Source organism: Lactuca virosa, chromosome 7 (assembly GCF_052849685.1).
Source record: "Lactuca virosa cultivar CGN04683 chromosome 7, Lactuca_virosa_CGN04683_v6, whole genome shotgun sequence".
NCBI classification, from domain to species: domain Eukaryota; kingdom Viridiplantae; phylum Streptophyta; class Magnoliopsida; order Asterales; family Asteraceae; genus Lactuca; species Lactuca virosa.
Genome location: NC_136432.1, coordinates 218,553,566 through 218,562,517, shown reverse-complemented (window position 1 = coordinate 218,562,517; position 8,952 = coordinate 218,553,566).

Sequence of the window (8,952 nt, the reverse complement as noted above, 5' to 3'; positions counted from 1 at the left end):
AACAAGGTAGGAAAAGGGTAACTTAATGTTTATCATAGTATCGTTGGAGCGTGTGTGGTTAACCGGCACATCGATTGAGGGGTAAATATTAAGGGTACCAAGTATATTTGCATGGTTACTTCACACCTTGTTTTGTGATCCTCGGCATCCCAGTCACAAAACCTGAAGGGCACACTCGAGATTGAAACATGCCATTGAAAAGTTCAATGAATCTCAAAAGAATCTAGGAGTTTCAAAACCAATTAAAACCTAATAATACATTTCGTTTATCTTGGTGGAAATTGGTGAATCGTCATTCACCTACCTTCAAATATTTTATAGCTTGGATTACGGCATCCCTCTTCCAAGTTATAAAATAGTTTGTTGGGTCCTAGCCTTAATATATCATATTGGGTGTTATATTAAGGACTTAAATCAACTTTACGTGAATTTCTCTCATTGTTGATGTCTGGTTTAGACAACAATGATCTTCCCAAACCAAGCTTTCCTAATGAATATGACTTCCCGAGTTTGGCTCATGGAAGTCATACTTCTCTTCCTCCACCTCCAATTATTCTCCCTAACCCACAAGTTCAAGGTCACTCAAGCCCTAATGGCAAGCAAGGTCTATGTGTGATCACATCTTAGAGATGAAGTCACATATTGACAAGCCGGGAGAGTTGGGTGTCAAAGTCTTGAAAAAGTTGGATGTTCAATCACTTTCTAAGTCACATAGTGAGTTCCTTTGGGACTACTATGAAACAGACCATGACATGAACCTTAATGATCATATCTATTTGCTTGGTGCTGCTGAATCAGCAATGATTTGGAACGATAGTAAAGCAAATTTGATTAGAAGATCAACTTCCCAAAAACTTTATGGACAGTGACAATGGTGGCACTGGAAATCTAGAAAAAGCATTCTCTTCCCAATGGAAAGGGATTGGCCATAGTCAACCCGGTTGACCAAATGGTAAAGAGAAAGGCTAAGTCTGAGATAGTCCCATTACCAAAGGGTCCATATGTTTATTTTGCCAAAGGAAGGGGCGTTGATTGCAAAGCTGCCAAATTTACCTAAGGATGTTACAGTCAATAAGTTTGACTCTACATCAGGTAGAGCCCATTATCTAACTCTGTTAAGTTCTATTCTGAGATCCTCATTACATGATGTGACTGGGTCACATGTTGATGTTTTAAGAATCAAAGAATAGAGAGAAATCTTAAAGGAAGTATATGCTGATTCTGATCGCGAAGGTGGATTTCGATCGCATCAGAATTTTGAGCAGTTGCTTAAGAAGTTATGATATATTGCTAAGGAATAGATAACAACAATTTTCCATGTGGATTGTAAGGATAAGTTTTTCCGCAAAGTTTTAAAATAAAAGAAAATTGTTTAATTTTATTTATTTGAAGTATCCTTACAATGGCATTTGTGGAAAATTGTTGCTTATATGATTCCACTGACAGCAATATTGGAAAATGGATTTGATTCTTTCATTTGTGGTAGTGTCTAAATTTACCATATCAGGAAAGTTCCTCATCACCCAAGTTTCAATTGGACCGAAACTTGGAATCATGCAAGTTGAATAGTATGATGAATGAGAACTTTCAAGCATTGGAAAATCAAGACTAATTACTTGTTCACATGGATGTGTGAGTCAAGTGAAGGACTAAAGGGATCGAGTACACATTCTTGTGCACTGGTCATGTCCACCACAAAGCTCGTTAAGACTATTTGATTTACTAAAGTTTAGTAAATATGGTTATACTTACAAGTTTAAGTGTAATTCTGAAACATTGGAAAAGTCTCAATGTATGGCAGAACGAATGGGAAGAATCAAATTAGGCAGAAAGATAAAATTTTCTGAAATCTGAAAAGATGGGAGAGTACTTTAGTATCATGTTTGTGATCATCTTAATGATTTAGAAATCATATCACAATTAGTCCTCTAAAGGTCATCTTAGTGCATTCTTATGACTAAGAAGAGGAGTCATGAATTGTTGAAATAGTTAGATCAGGAAGATGAGTCATACTTCGTTCCAAAACAATTCTTAGAGTCATACTCCAAGATTGTAACTTGAGTGACATATCTTAAAGAAAGGTTTATAACACTTGTCAAATGTAAGAGTAAAAGTGTCCTACTCTTGTACATTTGAAATTGGTAAGTTGTGATGTTTTGGATTAAACAAAGACCAACTAAGGCCAATTGTGTGAAGTGTTTGTCTTGATAAAGAATCCGCACTATCCCTTAAATATTTGACAAGAGAGTCTTATATGTCAACAGGACAGTGGGAGTCTTAAAGGTCTTAAAAGTCTCAAGAACTAATCAAGAGTAAAACCTGAGGTTCTTCACTAGCACGCGACTTGAGGTTTATAACCTATCGTGTTGACATACTTCTATTTCTGTGCCCATTCCAGTTAAAGTTGGTTTTGCTAATTTTGGAAGGACCATATTGACATATTCTGAAAAGAGGCATCTCTTGTTCAGAAGTGATAGTCAAAATGAGAATATGGAGTTGTCTCCATAGGTGGAAGTTATTTGTGTAAGATTAGAAAACTTAATGCAAGAAGCATGTCCAAAGCAATGTACTTTGAATATGAGACTTAGTTTCCATGGAGTTGATCTCCATTGGAATACCTTATAATGGCTGTTGACAAGTTTTTATGACTTTGTACATATTCATTACAGGAGGGTCAGTGCATATAAGTTTAAAATCTAAACAGATTTCGATAAATGATAGGAATTTGAAATTCTCACATTTTTCAATAAGGATTTGAGAGTGTGAAATTAGAATCATTGAAATTATGTTCAATTGGTTTATTTCACAAAGTAAGGATCATAGACAAACATAGAGTGCATACTTGGTGTATGGCAAAGCTATTGTTTAGAAAAACATAGTGTACATGCTTGGAGCATGGGAAAACTAGTGTTTTTAATTCAGGTATAAAGTTGATAAAACCGAAACAATGAAATAATGAGTAATCAGTATGGTGATAAATAAAAGTGGTCTATTTATATTCATAGGGTTTGATACCATATTTGATTCATTTATTCTTGTGTTTCATTTTGCATGTTTTGACTTCCAGAATAAACTAGGTCATTCTTCCTGAATGACTAAGTTATTCAAACTATCCACAGTCGGTCATATGTTGGAAGTAGATATGAATCAAGACTGTCATGGGTTGGCTTGTAGAGGTCTAAGATGTTGGACAAAGCGGTGCTACAACACTCATGAGTGCTCATAAGTTCTGAGTATTGGATTCAACCCATGCTCATTTGAATCACTTCATGGATTTTATCACGAGTGAATCATGAGACGATAATATATTATATTCTTCAAACCTAGAGATATGAGTTGTTACTGTGAGTTGGTTATACATTGATTGCACGAAAACGCATTGGTAACTCGATGTTATAAAACGTGTCTTTGTGTATGATTCAACAAGTAGTAGAACAAGCCATATGAGTCAAAGTTTATCCATTCCTTTTACCCTTAAAAGGGATAAAAGCAATATCTATGGGCCCCTCGATGATTTAGCGATGACACATGTGAGTGCTTGGCCAAGCCAGGACTGATTTGATTTGTTCAATCAGTCAGTCATCATAAATCGAAAATCGGGAAACAACAAATGGACAGAGAGAATGATTATAATCCATGTCTCAGTCCATATGATATCTAGAATGGAGGAATATATGATCCCTTATCTAATGGACGCGTCATTGATTTCTTCAGAGTTCGACAGCGACTTTAAGAGCTACGATTGCTAGTCGGGTTATGAAGTCGTACTTGCAATAATAGTTTTAGACTTATCCAAGTGGGAGACTGTTGGATTAGATGTCTAAGCCCATAACTATTATTGGTATGTACTTGACCCGAGAGTAGCATGGTCCATTTGGGTTGCATATCATCAGGACAATTTGTTAGGATGGACTTTTGAGAGAAGGTTATTTATGGTTTATTAATATATTATAAGTTATAATATATTAATATGAAATCATATGTTTTAATTAGTATCGATCAAGAATTAATTTGGAATTAATTTAGTGATCAAAAGAGACTAACTAAATCTATGGGACTAATTATGATAATTAGTTATATTTATATGTGTTGGGCTTATGATCCATGTTTGACCAAGTTTATGTATGGATACATAAAGAGTTGGGCCACATGAACCATGGATCATAAAACCCATGGGTATGGATTATGGGTTATACCCATGACCCTTGGAATCCTACATATAAATAGGTTACTCCATAGCCAAAATCACCACTTCTTTTCTTAGAGAAATATGGAGGTGTTTTGGTGCATGGAATTCTCTCTCAAGAGCCACCTTTGTCCTAGGTGTGTTGTGATTCCATTTGAGGCATTTCATACTATTGGTGCTAAGCTCTTAAGGCCAAATACATTAAGACTTCAAGCCACATAAAAGGTATGTTTCCCTAACTAGTATATTATATGGTTTATGTCAAATGCATGCTAGTTATAGGTTTAATGCCTTGGAAACCATTTGCATGTATAATAGAGAAAACATAGATCCAATGTATTTAGGGTTGTATGTGCACCATAGGATGTTGTAGTATACCAAAATCCAACAGTAAGAAGCCAACATCCTCTTCAAGTGTTCCAAAATTAGTTCATATTCCCTCGGATTTGTAAGCAGAATATTGAATAATAAAATCCAATCATGAGGGTTTAGATTCGGAAGATCTGCTAGAGATATAATCGACACCGAGTTTGCAGAACCTCGTGTGATTTTGAAATTGACATTTACAAATCTCCCAGCAGACGTAGGTGTTCAGTACCTTGACAGTGATTATTTTCTGTGCACTCCATGTCAAGTACTGAGGTTGTCCATACTTCAGATAGAAATCAATAAGCTCTCGGTCAACCTTTGGATGAGGAAAAGGAACCTCAGCAGTCGAATCAAAGCAGTGGAACGTGAATGCCTTTCGTGTGATTGGCATGTCGAACTGCGAGTCCTTAGAATTATCACAGTCAAAAGAAGCAACAGGTTCCAACCAATAAATACTTGGAAACTCTATAGCTTGATTGATAAGTGCCACTTTAGTCCATAAGGGAAACAAGGCCTTCTTGCAGTTCAAGGCTTCTTCTTCTTCCTTGTTTCTCCTTTCCCTCTCCTCTGCATCCCTTGCAACCTTCAAGGTTTCATCAAGCTCTTTATCTCTCTTCTTTCGCTTAAGAGCCTCAGCAATAGTTTCTCCAGATTCGTTACTGCTATCATCATCAATCTCCTTTTGCTTTTCTTGTCGACCAGAACCTGAAGCTACATTATCCTTCAGTTCGGTTGTAACTTTGACCTTCGGTTGAGCAGTTTCGGTTTCAGTCTTAACCTTCGATTGATGAGCACCCTCTCCCCCTTGTTTTGGAGCAATAAATCTCTCTGAAACACCCTTCATCTCGTGTAACAATGCAAGGGTGGGAAGAAGGTTTGTTGTAAGATGATTCCGAATTGTCAAAGTGAGGATAGGATCATGAGCACCAAGAATGTTGGTGAGCATATCCTTCACATCCCCTGCACAGCTGCGAAAAATAGCTCTTTCGGTCTTTAACAAAGAAATTTCTTTTTCTGCTTGGGCTAGCTGCACTTTCTGTACTTCAACCATGGATGTTTGGCTAGCAAGTTCTTCCTTCAAAGCACTTTCTTTCGCCAAATCAGCGTGAAGAGATTCAAGTCGAGAATTCACTGAACTGATAAGTGAAGAGTTCTCAACTTGGATAGAGGAACGCACAACCTCAAACTTAGTTTGTTCTTCTTGAAGAGACTTGGAGAAAGAATCCATAGAAGCATTTACCTTTGCTGCATTTGTATCAGCATGCCCTTTAAGTGACTCAAGAAAAATCTGAGTACTATGTACAATTTCAGTAACATCAGTGGTGGCCTTTTTGCAAGAGGAGGTAGACTCATTAACAGCTTTGGTGGATTTTTCAATGGAATCGGTGTATTGTTCTAGAGCTGTATCCAGAAAAGCCTTGAGTACAACACCACTGTATGACTTGCTGTCCTCAAGCAATTTATCAAGTTTGTCGTGAATGCTCTGCAGATTTTGTCTTGTGACTGGAGCATCATCATCCTCATCAGTAGGAAGCCTATAGGGACTGAAGTATGTAGAATCATACTCATCATTAGCACCACCGAGAGTGGCACCGGAGTCGGTTGAAGGTGAGGGTGAAAGGGGTGTAGAAGTAACTGGGGGTTCTGTTTCAGTAGTCGCCCCCGTATCAGATACGATGACTCCTACTGTCGGTTCAGGAATAGTGGTTGTAGTAGATTGGGAAAAAATAGGAGTTGAGATGGGAGTTGTAGAAATAGGAATAGACGAAACTGGTGGTGATGGTAAGGAAGTTGTTGTTGGAGATGTGGTAGATGGGGGAATAGGAGGAACCGAAACTGGAACTGTCTGTTTCGGTGATGGAGGTGGGGTTGGAAGTTTGTTATGAGGAGATTCGGTTGGAGTAGGAGATCGGGGAGGAGTGTTACCTCTCGGTGATGCACGATGAATTTCCTCTTCTTCACCTTCCTCGTCATTTTCTGAGCTAGGAGGAGTAGGACTCTTGGACCTTTTTGCCATCTTTTTAATCTTCTTCGGTTTAGAAGAATCCCCTTTATCAGACTTTCGCTTCTTGGTCTTGGTAGGCTTAGACTTATCCTCCTCTTTTGGCTCTTTCTTGGTAGAAATCCGTTTACCTCGGTTACTCGGCTTGTCAACAGCATCTAGGGCAGCCTACTGTTTAGGAGATAGAACTCTCGGTTCCTTGGGAGGAAGTTTTCGATAATCAGCTATGAGTTTACTTTTGGCTGTAACACATCTATACATTGTCTCAGGGATAGAGCCAATATGAGGGAACTTCAGAGGATCAGAAATTATGATTTTCTTGGTGTGAAACGTAGCAATAGACGTAACTAGGGCATCCTTCATCACCGGAATTTCCAAAGAATTTATCGCCCTTCTGGTAATGAGAGTCCAGAATCGTGCACATGAAATTTCAGAATGCCTCGTTGTAGTGTTGAGGCTTTGCACCACTTGAGACCAGATGATCGTCCCATAATCAAGATTGAGACCATTGTAAAGGCCGTAGAGAAGGGTTAGGAAAGCCTTGCTGGTGCCATCAGATCCAACACTTCTCTCCGCCAAACTCTTGATAAGAAGAGTAAGCAGTCCATTCCATGGGGACGGTAGGCAGGACTTCTTAACCTTCGTTATTGTTGTAAGCACGTCAGTGTATCCCATTTCGTACAGCATCGAGAAAAGCTGAGTAGTGGTGATGAAATCGGGTGAAATCACAGATGAATCCACAGCGAGGTGCAACAAGGAACAAAATCTCCCTTTTGAAATAGAAGCCTTTTTACAATGGATTAGAAAGTAGATTCTTTCCTTGTTCTTGTCATATGAGGCAGTAGAATAAACTTGTGATAGAAGGGACATCGGAACGGCTTCCACCTGTGTTAGGGCTAGAACCAGTGGAGAATACTTCAAACACTCAACCACCTGCAGCATATACGAGTCGTACAGAAACAGAATGAGTTCAGTAATCATGTTCTGATTGGGCTTGATCGAAAGCAATGTGGACGAAGCAGTCTGATCGTGAACGGATGAAGATGTCGCCATTGTTGATCGAAGAAAGAAGATGAACAGTTTGAAACTTGCCTTGTAATTTTGAGAGAATTTGTTGCTGGTAAAAGACAAATAAAAGTAGAAACCCCTTATATACCGTTGCTAGGAGAGAGAAAAATCATCATGATAATGACGCGGTCACTAAAACGTCGCCTGAAAAAGCGCGATGTGACAAGTTGGTTACTCCCAGGTATACGTCAGCACGCGTGGGTAGTGAGACCATTCAAATTCACGCGCCCAAATCCTTATCCTCAATCGTTGTTTGAAATTCAGTTTCGCTCCAAGATGTAGAATTACCCCTGTTTCGCCAAAAAATAAACACAAATCGAACCAACAGCAACCAGAATGTTGGAAAATTAAAATTTTCGTGCAATAGAGTGACAAAAGATAAAGAAATAAAGCAAATGTGTATTGGATGTGAGTGATGTCTCATTATAAGACAGAAAGCAGGGGATTCCGGGCAAGAATCGCTTCCTTCAAAGTCAAGAGAGACTTGAAGTGCTTGTGTGGGTTCCCGTGAAATAACGATCAAATGTTTGTAGAGGAACATTGAAAGGCTTCTTTTTAAGTCATATGCTTAAGGTAGCTTATCTTCAACCGAACGTCGATGCTTAACATAAGACCGAACATTGGAAGAAGTACTTGTGAGACCGATGTGGTCTGTTGAACAAGTAGGTAGAATATATTTTATAGTGACTAAAGAAGATATAGAAATCTCAAAAACAAAAAGAAACTGGATCTTTATGGGAAGAAAAAGCCTTGGTGTTAGACAAATTCATAAAAGATCACTCAAAAATAAAAATGAGATTTCATTCGGTAACCAGTAACATCTTGAATAGGACAATTCACCGTCAATTCGTTGTTGGTATTGGATTGTGGGTTTCACTCAGTACGTGGTATACATATCTAAGATCATAAACACAGATTTTGTGCAACCATAAACCTCAGTGGTAAAAACTGAGAGTCTCAAGGGTTATAGTGATGAACCGAAAGTTGATGGAGAAAGTAAGGAGGGTGGTTAAGGAACCGAAAGTACCTTCTGCTATAAAGACGTGACTAAGCATAAAAACTCTTAACTCATATGAGAAGAGTAAGGTAGCTCTAGACTGAGTTGATCTGAACAGCCTACTTGGGAAGAAACGATAGGTAGAGATCGAATCATTAAGCCCTTGCTCTAAGTCGTAGAGGCTTTGGGCAACATGCTGCAACATGCTTCTAGGGACCCTTAACTAGTTCTTATGGAAATAATTATACCTGTCTTAGCTCCAAATTATGTTGCACTGATACACGTGTGACCTAATGAAAGGAACAAACAAACAAACACACCACACAAAAA